This window comes from Sarcophilus harrisii, chromosome 1 (genome assembly GCF_902635505.1).
Source record: "Sarcophilus harrisii chromosome 1, mSarHar1.11, whole genome shotgun sequence".
Taxonomy (NCBI): domain Eukaryota; kingdom Metazoa; phylum Chordata; class Mammalia; order Dasyuromorphia; family Dasyuridae; genus Sarcophilus; species Sarcophilus harrisii.
The window spans coordinates 226,144,472-226,160,306 of NC_045426.1; the positions used below are offsets into that span (position 1 = coordinate 226,144,472).

The following is a 15,835-nucleotide window of genomic DNA, read 5'->3' on the forward strand; positions in this document are numbered from 1 at the left end:
TTTTAAAGAACATATGGCAATGCTTTAAAATGTTTAAAAAAAGGTGCTTTTTTTCCTCAAGAGGTAAAACTCAGTGCCAACTTTTTCCTTCTCAAAAACATGAATTGCATGAAGAGATTCAGAAAAGCTACACTGGAATTAGTCTTAATAACAAGATGATTAGGCAGTAGCAGATAAATATAATCATATGGTTTTCATTTATTTAGAAGGTATATTGCATCAATGGCAAGTTTCATTCACTATGAAATAACAGTTTGTTTGGTTCTTTTATTTGTGGGGAAGACTTTGTAATTTCATAAATTTTCATTATTACTTGAATGGCAGCATGGTATTTGGCAGTGGATTTGAAGACCAAGTCATAAAAAGCCTCTGCTTTATGTAGTAGCTATATCATCTTGATCATATAAACAATCATTCAGGCCTATAGATGACTCTCTAAAACTGATTAAGTTAGAGAAAAATTCTCACCTATATTGTTTGGGGGAAACTATGCTAATTTTCTATTGGATAAAATCATGTCTAGTCCTGTATTTCATTTTAAAATATTTACTTCCTATGTAGTCCTACTTTTATAGTATCTAAGCATCTCACAATTTCCCTCATACTTGACAACCAAGACCTGCAAAAGGTAGTATTAGAATGAATGAATAGAATACTAGACTTGGTCTCAGTGAGAACTTAATAGCCTATACGATCCTATACATAATCTCTCTTGTAAAATAAGGGGGTTGGATTTATTGGTCTGTATTTCTCCTTGTACCTCTGAAGCTGTGATCTAGAAAAAAATATTAGCTATAATCTAGAAGATTTCTTACTTAGGATTCATATATTAGGTTTAATAGAAGCTTCTTAATTGATTTCAGGCAGATTTCAGGTATACTTTGGAGGTATTGCAGACTTGATTTCAGAACATTGCAATAAAATGAATATTGAAATAATTGAAAAAAATTCACTTGAATATTTTGGTTTTTCAGTGCATCTAAAATTAACATATTACTGCAGTTTGAGTGCAATAGAAGCTCTTAAATAAAGTACATATTTAATTAAAAATACTTTATTCCTTTAAAAACGAGTAATCATTATTTGAGCTTTTAGGGAATTATAATCTTTTCATTGGTGGAGGATTTTGTCTTCATGCTGATGGGTGCTGATTGAGCAGAGTGGTAATTGCTGAAGATTGGGATGGCTGTGGCAATTACTTAAAATAAGAAAATTAAGTTAGGCACATCAATTGGCTCTTCCTTTCATAGAAGATTTCTCTGTAACATGTGATACTTTTTGATAGCATTTTATCCTTGATAGTATTCCAAAATTGCAAACAATCTTCTCAAACCCTAATGTTTCTTTATCAACTAAGTTTATGTAATGTTCTTCAGTGTTGTTGTATCTCAGACAATAGGCAGTTGGTAGAGGAGTCAGAACCCACACAATATTTATAGTAACCTCAAAGGTCATTGGTCACAGATTACCACTAACAGATATAATGATAATTTAAAAGTTTGAAATATTGTGAGAATTAACCAAAATGATATGAATATGTACTTTAGGGAAAATGGTGCTTATAGACTTGTTCAATACAGTGCCACCACAAAACTTCAATTTGTAAACAAAACAAAACAAAACAAAAAACCACATTATGCAGTAACGTGCAGTAAAGAAAAGTACAACAAAATGAGATATGCCTGTAATAATAATAGCAATAATTCCTATTTATATATCTACTTGTGTATACCTAAATCGTTTAGAGACAGCTAGAATGTCTTAGGAGATAAAGCTCTGGGTCAAACCTAAATGTGGGCTCAGACATATACCCACCCTGCAACCTCTTTTTGCCTTAATCTGCAGGATAAGGAAATGGCAAATTACTCCAATACCTTTGCCAAAAAAAAAAAAAACCCTCCATGGAACAGTACTGGTCTGCTATGGTACATAGGATCATGAAGAGTTGGACTTGAATGGATGACTTGAAAAACATATCTAGTCATTATGTTTTTTCCTGTATTGATGTGTGATTTTCTTGCGGGATGGGCCCACCCTGGTATGTTTTTGTTGTCTGTCTGCCTGATAATAGTTTGTGAAGTTTATCAAGAACATTCCTCATAACTAAGCTTTTAGGCAGGTAGAACAGGCTTTATCACACTTTCAAACCTCTGATTTTATCAATGTAGGGAACACTTCAAGAAGAAAATATAATTTTTTATGGAAGATATAAATAGTAAAACAAACTTAGAGACTTACCTCGAATGACTTGCCCAGATTAATTGAAAAATGATAACAATGACTGGATTCAAACTCAGATCTTTAGATTCTATGTCCATTCTACTGTACTATTTAATTAACAGTTTTTTAAAGCATTGTTTAGAGTTGCACAGTTAAATGTCTAGAATTGCAATCCCAAATGAACAGTGATAAATGATGTAATATATGGAAATGAAGATAGACATCTGAGAAAGCCTCGTTTTTCTGTTCTTGATTTTTCTATCTTGTTTCACAAGTCAAGTTACCTACCATTATGATTCTTTTCTGGGTTGGGCCTGCTGACAAAGAGGAAAATCTAATAGGTACTTGCATTTCCTTACAGATTTTTTTTTTTTAAACACCCATAGGATGTCATGAAAATGACTTTTTGCAATAAATATTAGCCTATATATAAAAGGGAAGAAATGTTTAAATAATTTGAGACAAATACTTTTCTTTTCTTTGGGAAAACAGCATTCCTTTTGCCTTTTGGGGGTATCTGGAAATTTAGAATTTATCAAAGATTTAGAAAAGATTATTTCCTAATAATTATTTATATATTGATATCCAAGAGCTTTGCCATTTATTGATGTAATTTTCTCTTTTGAGAGATGAAAAGTTCTAAGAGGCTTAAAAATGTATGCCCCTATAAAATATTTTGTTCTCTCATTTCCATTGCTTTTTAACAGAAAATCATTATTACTGTTGCATGAAAATATTCAGCTTAGGCCCTCCCAAGTTAGATATCTGATTTCTCAACATTTTTTAAACATGTATTACCATGTTGCATTAGTAAACATCCTTCTCACTACATGTATGTAAAGATAGTTTTTTTTAATTGGAAGTTTTTTTATTTTCAAAATATATGCAAACATAATTTTTTCAATATTAACCTTTAAAAAATCTTGTGTTCCAATTTTCCCCCTTCTTTTTCCCTACCCCTCCCCTGGATGGCATGCAATCCAGTATATGTTAAATGTGGTAAAAATATGTTAAATCCAATATAAGCATGCAAAGTTATATAGTTATCTTGCTGGACAAGAAAAATCTGATCAAAAGGTTAAAAAAAATGAAAAAGAAAATAAAATTTAAGCAAACCACAACAAAAAGAGTGAAAGTTCTATGTTGTAATCCACACTCAGTTCCCACAGTCCTCTCTGGGTGTAGACGGCTCTCATCATCACAAGATCATTGGAATAGACCTGAATCAAAAGAGAGTTTTCATCATTCACTTTTGTAAGACTTTGTGTTGCAATTCTTTCTTTCCCTTACCTCTCCCCTCTGCAAGACAGCAAGCAATCTGATCTAAGTTAAATATGTGCAATCCTTTAAAACATATTTCCAAATGTTATATTGTGTAAGAAAAATGAGTTGCTGCTTTATTCTGATAAACATTTATGTAATTTTTTAATGGATTGTTGTATTAATTTATTGGTTAGAAATTGTTAATTCAGCCATATGCAGTAGACGTAAGAGTTTGTAATAAGAATATGTAATTTGCCATGCAATTGATTGATCAACAGAATAACATTTCCACATTACCCACATTAGCAGATAGTGGGACAAAACAGATCATTCACAATCTCATGGTTTTACTTGTGGCTAGCAATAACATAAAAAAGATAAAAAGGAAAATGAAGTCGAAGGAAATGAAGCCCACACAAAAGATAGTAGGTCAGTGGTCAGGTAGACAAACAGATCCATAAAATTAAGGGCCAAAGTTAGAGGTCTGAAGCCTTTGTATATAGATGGCATGTGACAGTATAAAGTAGTGAGTTAAACAGCCAGGCAAAGAACAACTGGGAGAACCCTGTTACTAATGCAATATCATATCCTATTTTAACTGTGATGCTTTTAATTCCTGTTTTACCGTAGTGAAAACTAGTTCTAAATGTGTATGGCCTAGAGATATGAAGGTGATGATAACAGGACATTAACCCACTTAAATGAAGTGAGCTTGAAAACAAGGTCCAGAAGGCAATTACCTGGTCGAGACATTTCCGAGATAGTTTAGAATTGAGTGCTGTTCTGTTTGTTCTGAGTTTATATTCCATTCTTTTCTGGTACTGTCATGGCTTGTCTCCAGGTTCAGGTCTTTGTTGTTTTGATGAGCAGTGTAACCTTAGATAAGGGATTTGTCCTCTTTGTATCACAATTTCTGCTTCTGTAAATTGGAAAAATTCCACTAAATCCATGGTTTTAGTTACAAAATAACATAAGGAATAATGCTTTGAAAAAGGCAAAGACTGAATTCAAATGTAATTTCTTCTTATGGTTAAAAATCTGATTTGGGTCTTACCATTTTGAAAGAATTCATTCTCTGCAAATTTAGCAATATTTGCATTAGGACTTTACAGAATAAATCTGTAGTCTGCGGCTTATCTTTAATATAGCTAAAATGGATGGACTTCCTTCTATAAAATGTGTTGTACTAAATCTTTCCATTAGTCATCTTTGCTCCTGCAGGGTGTGTAAAACATATGCCTGTTTTTTTCCATTTTTACACGTCTTCAAGTACTTTATATGTTAAATCTCAGAGTGTTTAAAATAAAATCTAAATTTAAATAAAATTCTTGACTTGAAAAGAACATTTCCTGACTAGTTACATGTATTGTGAATATGTATGTATATACGTTATGATTCTTCTTTTGGAAGACAAATTAGGTTAGGTAGTCTAAGTGCTATATCATGTTGCTAGATGTTTGGGAATTAAATATCATTTGTGATTCTCATGTGTTAGCTAAAATATTATTTTATTCTTTTAAAGTATACAGTAAAAGTCCTCTTACACACACACACACACACACACACACAATTTTGAAAATTTGTATATAAACCAGGAAATGAGCAGATAAATGTCTAAAGCAATGTGGTTCTTTTACCTCTTGCTTTTCAGAATTTTAAACTATAAAATATATTCAAGTGATTTCTTTGAATAAGTAACTGTTAACTTGAATTTTGAATGTATCCTTAGTTCTGTCTTAAGATAATTAAGAAGGTCTGTGTGAGAGGTTGAGGTTTTCTCTGGAAAAAAAAAAGTTAATCTTATTGGATAAAAGACAAGTCTGTTGTAAAAACACCATAGGAATAAAATTGAGTATAGTAATAGTAATTAACCATAATGTTACATTTAATTTTCCTTAGCAAATCTTAGACCACTTTCTGTGCAACCTCCTCCTAAAGTAAGCTTCAGGATTCATTATCATTTTAGTGTTTTTAGTAATATCCTGTATTGTTAGATATTACAAGACACGATTCCAAGATCTCTTCTTAGTATTTCAGTTGCCACTTTTGGTTCCTAAAGTCATTTACTATTCTTTGATTTTTTAACAATATTATTTGACAAGGATGCAGTATTGCATGAAGTGAATTTCCTGTTTGTATGGATTATCAATCGAATATTTTAAAAATTCTTTTCTAAAATTTTTCAGTTTTTTTATATGCATTTCTATATATGCAAAGATATAGATTGTAACCTTTTCATCTTTGTAAAACTTTCAAATTTTTCTCCCTCCTTACCTTCCATTTCCTCCCATAAACAGTAAGCAATAGAATATAGGTTAAACATGTACACTTCTTCTACACATATTTCTATATTTATTGTTGATGAGAAAAATCAGATCAAAAATTGAAAGGGAAAAAAAAAGAGGGAAAAAAAAAGCAAACAACAGTTTAAAAAAGTGAAAATACTATGCCTTGATCCACATTCAGTCTCCTAGTTCTCTCTCTGGATGTGGATGGCTCTTCCCATTACAAGTCTATTGGAATGGGACAGTTAGATGCTGCAATACATAGAATACCAACCCTGAAGTCAGGAAGACTCAAGTTCAAGTTTGACCTTTAGTCAAGTTCAAGTTTGACAATTAACACTTCTTAGCTGGTGACTTGGATAAGTCATTTAACCCCAATTTCATCAAAGAAAAAAAAAATAAACTGAAAGCTGCGTTCATCAGAATTGATCATCACATAATTTTGTTGCTATATCCAGTGTTCTCTTGGTTCTACTCACTTCACTCACATCAGATTATGTAAGTCTTTCCAGACTTTATTTTCAGTTTTTCTGAAATCAGCCTGCTTATCATTTCTTATAGAACAATAATATTCTAATACGTTCGTATGCTGTTTCCCAACTGATAGGCATCCATTCAATTTTTAATTCTTGATACTACAAAAAAGACTGCTGCAAACATTTTTGCACATGTGAGTCCCTTTTCCTTAAAAAAAAATTTCTGGAAAAAAACTTTTAGCTAAAAGCTTATTGATAGGAAAGAAGCATCCAGGATTAAGGAAGATATATTTTGTATTTGTCAGAAGAATTTTAAGATAGAGATAAAAAAAAACCCTTTTATTTTTCAATTTACTAATGTAATCCAATTTAAGAAAAGCATTCATAAGAATTTTATAGGGGAAAGGAATCCTAATTTTTATTTAACAATACACTTTTATTTTATTGATAAAGAGCCTAAAAGGGACAAGTGGTTTCCTTGTGGCCATGTAATTAATTAAAATGGTGGAAACAATTAAAATGGAGGTCTTCTGATTCCTAACCTATTGCTTTTCCCCAGTATATAGAGTTTAGTTGGGCTGGCATTCTGTCCCTTCTCTGATATAGTTATTTGAATAATTCTGGGTAAATTGTTTAACATCTTTCTGCTTAAGTTTCCTTATACATAAAAATAGGCCAATAGTAGCACTTATATTGCTTTATATATATATATATATATTTTTTTTTTTTCCCCTACAAATATACTAGAAATTGCTGTTACGTTGTACTTTGTCTTTATTCTTTATGAGGTTTCTGTTTGTCTTATAAAGCTGTTTATAAAGCTTTTGCTTTTTTCCCTCCTCCCACACAATTCATGTAAAGTTCCCAGTGCATGGAATTGGCTTTATGTATTCTCTAAAACAAGTTTATAAGTCTGGCTTGTAAAGTTTAATTAAATTATTCTTTGAATATAGTGAATGTGGGAAAGTTTTCTGGTGGATTATAAATCTTAAAGCATATAAGGTAAATATTAGAAGAGACTCTTTCAATATAAAGAGTGTTGCAAAGTTTTCAGGAAGAAGCGACAATTTATTGCTCATCAGAGCTTTCATTCTGAAATGTGTTTAGTGTAATGAATGTGGGAAAACCTTCTAAGCTTAAGAACTATAATAGATCAAAGCATAGAATTTTCACCTTTTTTTTTGTTTGTTTTTTCTTTTCCTTTTTTCCCCTTTTGATCTGATTTTTCTTGTGCAGTGGGATGAATATAGAAATAGTTTTAAAGAATTGCACATGTATAATTTATGTAAGATTTGAAACACAGGGCTTTCAAAGGTGAATGGAGACTTTTTTGCATATATTTGTAAAAATAAAATAGTACTAATTTTTAAAAATTTTTTAAATTTTAAATTTAAATTTAAAAAAATTTTAAGAATTAAAAAAAAAGAAGAGAATGCATCCTGAAAAATTGTAATGTAATATGTGGGAATACTTTTGTGGGAATAACTTTTGTTGCAAATAAGTAATTTTGTCTTTTTGGAGAAACCCTTTGAATACATTTTATTTGGAAAATCCATAAGCTAGAGTCCACACTTTATAGGAAATTGAATAATTCTTACTAAGCAAAATTGCTGCAATATAATTCATAAATTTAATAAATATGGTTTGCCCCTCAAAAATTTATTAAATTTCCTCCAAATTGGCATGTACTTCTATCCATTGAAATATTGAAATGAATTTTAAGGTCTGATTTTTATTAACAAACGCCATTTTCTCTGTCTCTCTCGTGTGTGTTTTTATGTCTCTCATTAGACTTGTTATGTTTCCAATCAAAAACAATGGCTATAAGTCAGGGAATAAGCCAAACTAATCAGTGTCTTGATCTAACCTTTTGTGAATGAAGTTTAATATGTGGTTTAATTGTATTCTTGCTGCTGATCCCAGCTGGTATAGGTGGCAAGAAGCAGGCATTTCAAGTCTGGAGATACATTTTCTTCATTTCTGTTCTATAGCAATAGACTTAAGAAAGCTGTAGCTATATAGAAAGCAGGAATGGTTTACCTGTAAGCATAATTGACATTCAATTTAAGAAATATTTGTTAACTTGTTATGTGATATTATTGTCTGTTAAATGCTGGGATATCAAGGAGAAAACATTTAAATAGTCTCTGCACCTCATGAAATTTACTGTAAAGTGGAGAATAGAATTTGGAGAAGCAAAATAATTTCTAGATCTGATAGCTTTTCCTCTGTCCCTCATCCTTCTTAAACTCTGTAGCATTTAACTCTGCTGACCACACCTTCTTCCTGGAAACTCCTTTCTCTGGGTTTTCAAGATACTGCTATTTTGGTTTCCTCCTACATGTCTAAAATATCTAAAATATGAATGTCTTTATTTCTTGTAAATGTAAGCCTTTGTGTCTTAGTTTTTTCAGCTGACATCTCATGTTTAAGCTTTTCTTTGACAATATCAAGAATCTCTAGTATTCTGAACACCCAGGTTTTATAGGAAAACTTATCTTATAATCCGATCTTGTGAACAGACTCTTGTACTACTATGAATATTTGAATGTATATACAGACTATCTTTTGTTATTTATTTCCATAGGTTTTAAGATTAATTGTGGAATTTCTGGGTGTAAAGGGTAGGGTTGACATTTTAATCATTTTCTCATCTAATAATAAATAAATGATTTTCACAATGGTTGGATCAGTTCACAGTTACACTTGATGCATTAGTGTGCTCATGTTGCCACAATACCTTCAACATTAACTGTACCTGATTTTTGTCACCTTTACCTATTTATGGTGTGGGATATAAGACCTCAAAGTTGTTTTGATTTGCATTTTTGTTAATGATTTGGGACAATATTTCATTTTTTAAATATTTTTTTGCAAATTGATGATGTTTTTTAACTATTTTTCATTTAATAAATAGTTCTTAATCATATTTGGGACATTTGTAGATATTATCTACAAATACTCATTATCCATATTATTCGAAGTAACTTAGTTTGTTGCTTTTTTTAATAAACTGGTTCCTTTTTACTAGTTGTAATGATTTTTCTAATGCAAAAGCCTATTAATGTCATTTAATCTTTTTTTTTTAATCTTTTGCACTTGCATGCATCTTCATGTTTAAGAATACTCAATTCAATTCAATAATTCAACAAAGCTGTGAAAGTTATGGGGAAAAGGAAAAAGACTGGCTGTGGGAAAGCTAATTGCAATTCACTTCAATAATTCAACAAAGATTTATTATGTGCCTACTTTGTACCAAGGACTGTGCCCAACACTGGGTATACAAATAAAAAGGAAGATAGTCCCTGCTCTTAAGCAGTTTACAATCTAATAGGGAAGAAAGCAAACCAAAGAAGACACAAACGTAGTGGTGGACACCAGATATGTAGTACTTGGCAAGGAGACTGTTATTCTGTAGAGTGAAAACAAAGGAGAATTGCAGTAGAAAATGCAGAAATAATCTGGAATACTCTCAAATTTCTAAACCTTCATTAAAAGAATGCTGTGGGAGGAGTTTAATGTTCTTTGCAGTCCTCCTATTAAAGAGGAGAGGAAGCTGAGGGAGAGGATTCAAGTTTGAGTTAGCAACATGGTGATGAGATATTAGAATGGTAATGAGATATTAGATGTGATGAGCTTCTATTGCAAGGATGTTTTGTTCTTGAATTTGAAACTGGGAAGAGCAGCAAGCAGATGCAGAGTAGATGAGCTGAAATTCAAATTTCTGCCCCCCTATAAAGATATTAGTAGGATATTGAAACATTCTAGGAAAGATAATGAAGGCATGAATTAGGTTGATAACTTTGAATGGAAAGAAATGGAAACAAGTGAGATGTTTCATGAAAGTAAAATTTTTATTAAATATTTGGACAGAATGTGGAGGATAAGAATGAAGCCATATATGGAGTAATTAAAATAATGTCATTGTCCAAAACAAAAAGTGGCAAAGTTGGGAAGTGTTTTGAAGGAAAAGGTAAAGAATTAAATGTTTGGGACATAATGAGTGAAATACCCATAAAACATCTAGTTCAAGATTATTGGTGATGGGAGATAAGTTTAAAGGAGAAACTGAGGCTGAATATAATTCCTTTTTTTTCGGGGGGAGAGAAGGGGAAGGGAGGGGCTGAGGCAATTGGGGTTAAGTGACTTGTCCAGGGCCACACAGCTAGGAAGTGTTAAGTTCTGAGGCCATATTTGAAGTTGAGTCCTTCTGACTTCAAGACTGGTGCTTATCTACTGCACCAACTAGCTGCCCCCTAAATATAATTCTGAGATCATTTGCATAGAGGTAAACTCACTATAGAAATAGAAGAGAATGGACTCCTAGCTCTTAGGTATACACAAAAAGTGAAAGTGGGATTTTCTATGATATATCCAGCAAAGGAAATTGAGAGAGTGGTCAGATAGGTAGGGAAAGCTTTGAAAGAGCAATGTTATGAAAGCCTAGGAAGAAGAGAATGTAAGAGGGAAGAGTGCTAACGATGACAAATGTACAGGGAGATCAAGAATGAAAACGGAAAAGGCCAATTGAATTTGGCAATTGAAATGATTCAGAACTTTGGAGAGAGCTGTTTCATCAGAATATGTGGACCAAAGCCAAATTGCCTTATAATTCAAATACAAATTCAAGCTCAAATAAAATTGAAAAGAAACCAGAAGACAAAAAGCATAGTATGGAGTGTTGGAATGATGATACATCACTCAAAGAACAAGAACTGCAAGAGAGATGAAGGCAGAATTTTTGACTACCCCTCCCCCCCCCCGAAAGGTAGAGTTAGATGATGAGGTTTTATAAGCAGAATCCCAGAGAGGGTGCAAAGGACATTGCTTTCATCCTTTGTTTTGTGTACTTAAATATCTTTTTAAAAATTTTTTTTGATTTAATTAAAAGTTTTATTGATCTTTAAAAATCATATAAATACTTCAAGAGCTCCACTCCACTCCTAAAAAATGAAAAACCCCAGAATTTTCCGTTATTTACCGTTCTTCCTGGATCATCATCTTCCAGGATGGTCAGAACACATGGAAACAAAGGCAGAGGAGACTTCTGTGGGGTCAGGTGTAAGTCAAGCCAAAGACCCGAAATGTCCATACATTAATGATGCTGTTTTTAACTCAGAGAAGGAAAGGGAGAAGGGGGAGAGAAGAGATAGGAAAGAGAAAAAAGAGAGACAGAGAAAGAAGGGGAGAGAAGAGAAGAGTTGTTTTTTAATAAAACCAACCAACTTGTATATACCAGTCTCTTGCCACTTATCATCCAACCTCTTCATTTTGCCCACTGCGCCACCCTAGCTGTTTATTTTTCAAAATACATCTGAAGATGGTTTTCAAAACCTTGTGTTCCAAATTTTTTCCCCCTGCTTCTCCAACTCCCCTTTCCCTGAGACAGGAAATAATCCAATATAGGTTAAACGTTATTTACAAGATATATGCATGGGTAATTTTTCAGCATTGATAATTGCAAAATCTTTTGTTCTAATTTTTCCCCTCTGTCCCCACACTCCCTCCCCCAGATGGCAGGTTGACCAATATATGTTAAATATGTTAAAATATAAGTTAAATAACAATATATTTACATACAATAAATACATGTCCAAACAGTTATTTTGCTGTACAAAAAGAATCGGACTTTGAAATAGTGTACAATTAGCCTTGAAGGAAATAAAAAATGCAGGCAGACAAAAATAGAGGGATTAGGAATTCTATGTAGTGGTTCATAGTCATCTCCCAGACTTCTTTCATTAGGTGTAGCTGGTTCAATTCATTACTGCTCTTTTGGAATTGTTCATCTTATTGTTGAAGAGGGCCACGTCCATCAAAATTGATCATCATATAGTATTGTTGTTGAAGTATATAATCTCCTGGTCCTGCTCATTTCATCATTTCACTCAGCATCAGTTCATAAGTTCATATAAGTCACTCCAGGCCTTTCTGAAATCATCCTGCTGGTCATTTCTTACAGAACAATAATATTCCATAATATTCATATACCACAATTTATTCAGCCATTCTCCATTTGATGGGCATCCACTCAGTTTCCAGTTTCTAGCCACTACAAAGAGGGCCCCCACAAACATACTTGTACATACAGGTCCCTTTCCCTTCTTTAAGATCTCTTTGGGATATAAGCCCAGTAGTAATGTGTAATTCTAATAAACACATGTTCACATTTATCATGTAGCACAAGAAAAATCAGGTCAAAAGTGGGAATAAGTGAAAAGGAAAAAAAAAACACCAAGCAAGTCAACAGTAATAACAAAAAGGTGAAAATAACTATGTTGTGATCCACATTCAGTCTCTATAGTTCTCTCTGTGGATGCAGGTGGCTCTCCCCATGTACATAATTGTTTGCATTTTGTCTCCCCATATGAATGTCATCTCCTGGAGACAAGGGGTTGTGTTTTTGGCTTTCTTTGTATCTCAGCTCTTAGCACAGTGCCTGGTATATAAGTGGTTAATAAATATTTATTGACTGGCTAATATGTGTAAGAATATTTTTGCAATCAATTTTTGTAAACATTTTTGTGTTCCTTATTTATCCTCATATCCCTAATCTCTATGAACACAATACCTTATATTTACTTCAAAAGATTTATGTTTTCATAGATGTCTCTCTTCACTATTACAAATTACCATTCCTCAGTGCCTCATGAGATAGGCTCTCTTCATGTGTTGCTGAGGCACCTATTCTATTGATGAGTTTCCTTGAAGTTAACTTAGCTACTTATCTAATGATTAATGTGTACATTTATCCCTAGGCCTCTATTTGAAACCTTTCCAGAATGGTGGAACTTGATCACCCTGGCCTTTGACAGATTAGGGTCACTTCCATAGCACAAGGAAACATTGAGAAATGGCCAAAACAAATAGAACTGAAAAGGAAGGATGTTGGCCTGCTTCCTGCTCTTTTGTGACAATTCAGCCCAAGACACTTACTTCTCTCTACCTCTTTCCTGCTGTGAAATTTCCATCCCTTTCTCCCATCCATTTCTATTCTATTATTGACTTTAATGTGGTTCGTTTTCCTGCAGTCATCATTAGTGATTTACTACCCATATAAAACATTAGTTTCATAATTATTCTCTTCCTGGTCTTGGATTCTCCCTCATAGCCACACCCTGCCCTTGGTCATCACAAAGACAGTTATTTCTGTTTCCTAAATCTCAAATTTAGTCTCACCTCCTTGACCATTACCATTATCCTCCTTATTTCTTCTCCTTTCTAAACTAGTTAGACTCCTCTCTCTTCACCCAGTCTTCATTATTTCCCTTTTGACTCATGTTACCATTTCAGTACTGCTGTCAGTGACATTCTAGATTGAATGCCAGTTTTCAAGCCTGAGTCATCTACCAGTTTCTGTGTTTTTGCTCCCAGCTAAACAACTGAAATAACTTTACAGCAAAACAAAGTATTGCACAAAATTACCCAAGCAGACCAAAGTCCTATTAACTTCAATTAAACATCCCCGTGTAGCCGTGCAGTTTTCTTTTTCACTTTCTCTCTACAGTTTAGTATATTGCCCACAAAAAATGTGTTCCAAATCTTCTTTTCTAGTCCCCCCTAATTATACTCTCCCAAGTGACTTCACCCTCCTACTTTATTGAGAAAGAGAAAATAAGTGCTTGTCCCTCCTCCCCATGTTTAATGAATGGTGGTTAGGTTTTTGCCTATTGCATCTGGGTGTGGTTCATCTTCTATCAAGTTTGAATTTGACAACATCCTCTGGGACAATTTACATTTTAATTTTTAAAATTCTTTTCCTATTCACTTTGCTTTTTAAAATAAAAATTTTATCAATAGGTTTTGCTAGGGTGAATGTTGAAAACTTTTTGCATATATATTGAAAATTAAAAACTATTAAAATAATAAAGTGTGAAAAAACAAATCTATAAATAATATTTTTTAAAAAGTATATGTAAAGATAGTTTTCTACATTTACTTTTGTAAATCTTTTGTATTCCAAAATTTTCTCCTTTCCCTTACTCCCTAAGGCAGCATTGCTTAAAAGCTCTCTTATCTAAGATGTTTTCTCAGTGATTCTCTCCTTGTTGCCCTCAGTTTCACAGAATTTTCTTAATTCCTTTAAACTTCTAAAATAAGTGGCCTTTCTATTTCTGTACTAGATCTCCCTTTATACTTCTGGAATGTTTTGTCACTCTTACAATAACTATAATGTTGAATCTCAGTGATAAAAGTCCTCACTGTGTAAAGCTCACGATCTTCAGTTTATATTCACCTTCATGGTTTTTATAGCTTATTATCCTAACACTTCTTTTAAAGTTCTTCTCTCTTAGTCTCTGTGATGAGAAACGTTTGTTCTCTTCTCTCTGTGACTATTCTCACTATTATTTTCTCTTTCCATTCTTTATAATAACTAATAATAGCATTTATATTACCTTTTAAGGTTTGTAAGGAGCTTTACACACATTATTTCATTTTTGTCATCATACCAACTTAAGAATGAAGTACTATTACTGTCCTCTTATTATAAATGAGGTAACCGAGGCAAAGAGAGGTTTAAAAAAAAGGGGGTCACAGCTAGTACCTGCCGCAGTTTCAACTCTTGTCTTCCAGACACCCAGTCCAACATTAGCAACTGTGCCATCTAGCTGTGATTCTTTGATAATATGTTCTTCAGAATTTGTCTTTTTTTCTTTTTATAATCCATTCTTACTTGTCCAATCTTCTATTTCCACTGGCACCTTTTATTAGGAGACTGTCAGTTCTAAACCTTAGTTGATATTTATTTATTACACCCAGTCTTATATTTCTTATGAAATTTTCATCTGAGATGGTTTTCTACAACCTCAAACTCATGCTGCCATGTTTCAAGGTTCCAAGATTTTATTAATGTGGATACCCTCTGCATTGACACAAAATATATGCTCATTCAACTTCAAACTCAATATGTGTTTCTATGGTTTTTTAAAAAATATTTGTTGAACAGATGATTATACAAATATACCTAGTTGAAATTTTAAGTAGAGGGGTTTCTCTGGTAACAAATAAAGACCGCCACTGGGTCACCCTTACTCATCTGAAATCTTTTAGAGTAATTTCTACAGATACTTGACATACTGCTGAAGCTTATAGACCCCTCTTTAGAACAAAATAATATAATAGGGTTACAAAGGAAAGGTATTGTATTGAAATATAATTATCAAATATACTTATGTGCATTTATGTATGCATACATACATTTTATATGTGAGTGCATGTATATTCATATACATATCCATAATACATTCCAGTACACATATATGTATATATGAAACTTGTATTATTTATTAGGGTTTTTAAAGTGTAGTCAATGCCTATAATAAAAGCTTTTTAGCCTTTAAGAGCCCAAGTTCATACTAAAAACTAAGTGGTATAGTGGAAAGAGTGGATTCATATTCATACTTTGATTCATAATCTCTCTAAGCCTGGAAATTGAAGTCCTTATCTTAAAAATGATTGGATTGGAGTAAATGACCATATCACCCTACTTTCTACCCCCTTTTCCCTTCCCCATGCCACAGTATGAATTTTGACTCTTCCAATTATGAACCATTTAGATAGCTGCCTCTCAGTTTTAATTTTAGCATAGTC

General features: G+C 32.6%; 1 protein-coding gene across 15 annotated transcripts in view; it reads left to right on the forward strand.

Annotated features, from left to right (window-relative positions):
• CDC14B (cell division cycle 14B) overlaps positions 1–15,835 on the forward strand; it is a 140,303-nt gene that overhangs the window by 77,132 nt on the left and 47,336 nt on the right. The window lies entirely within an intron of this gene.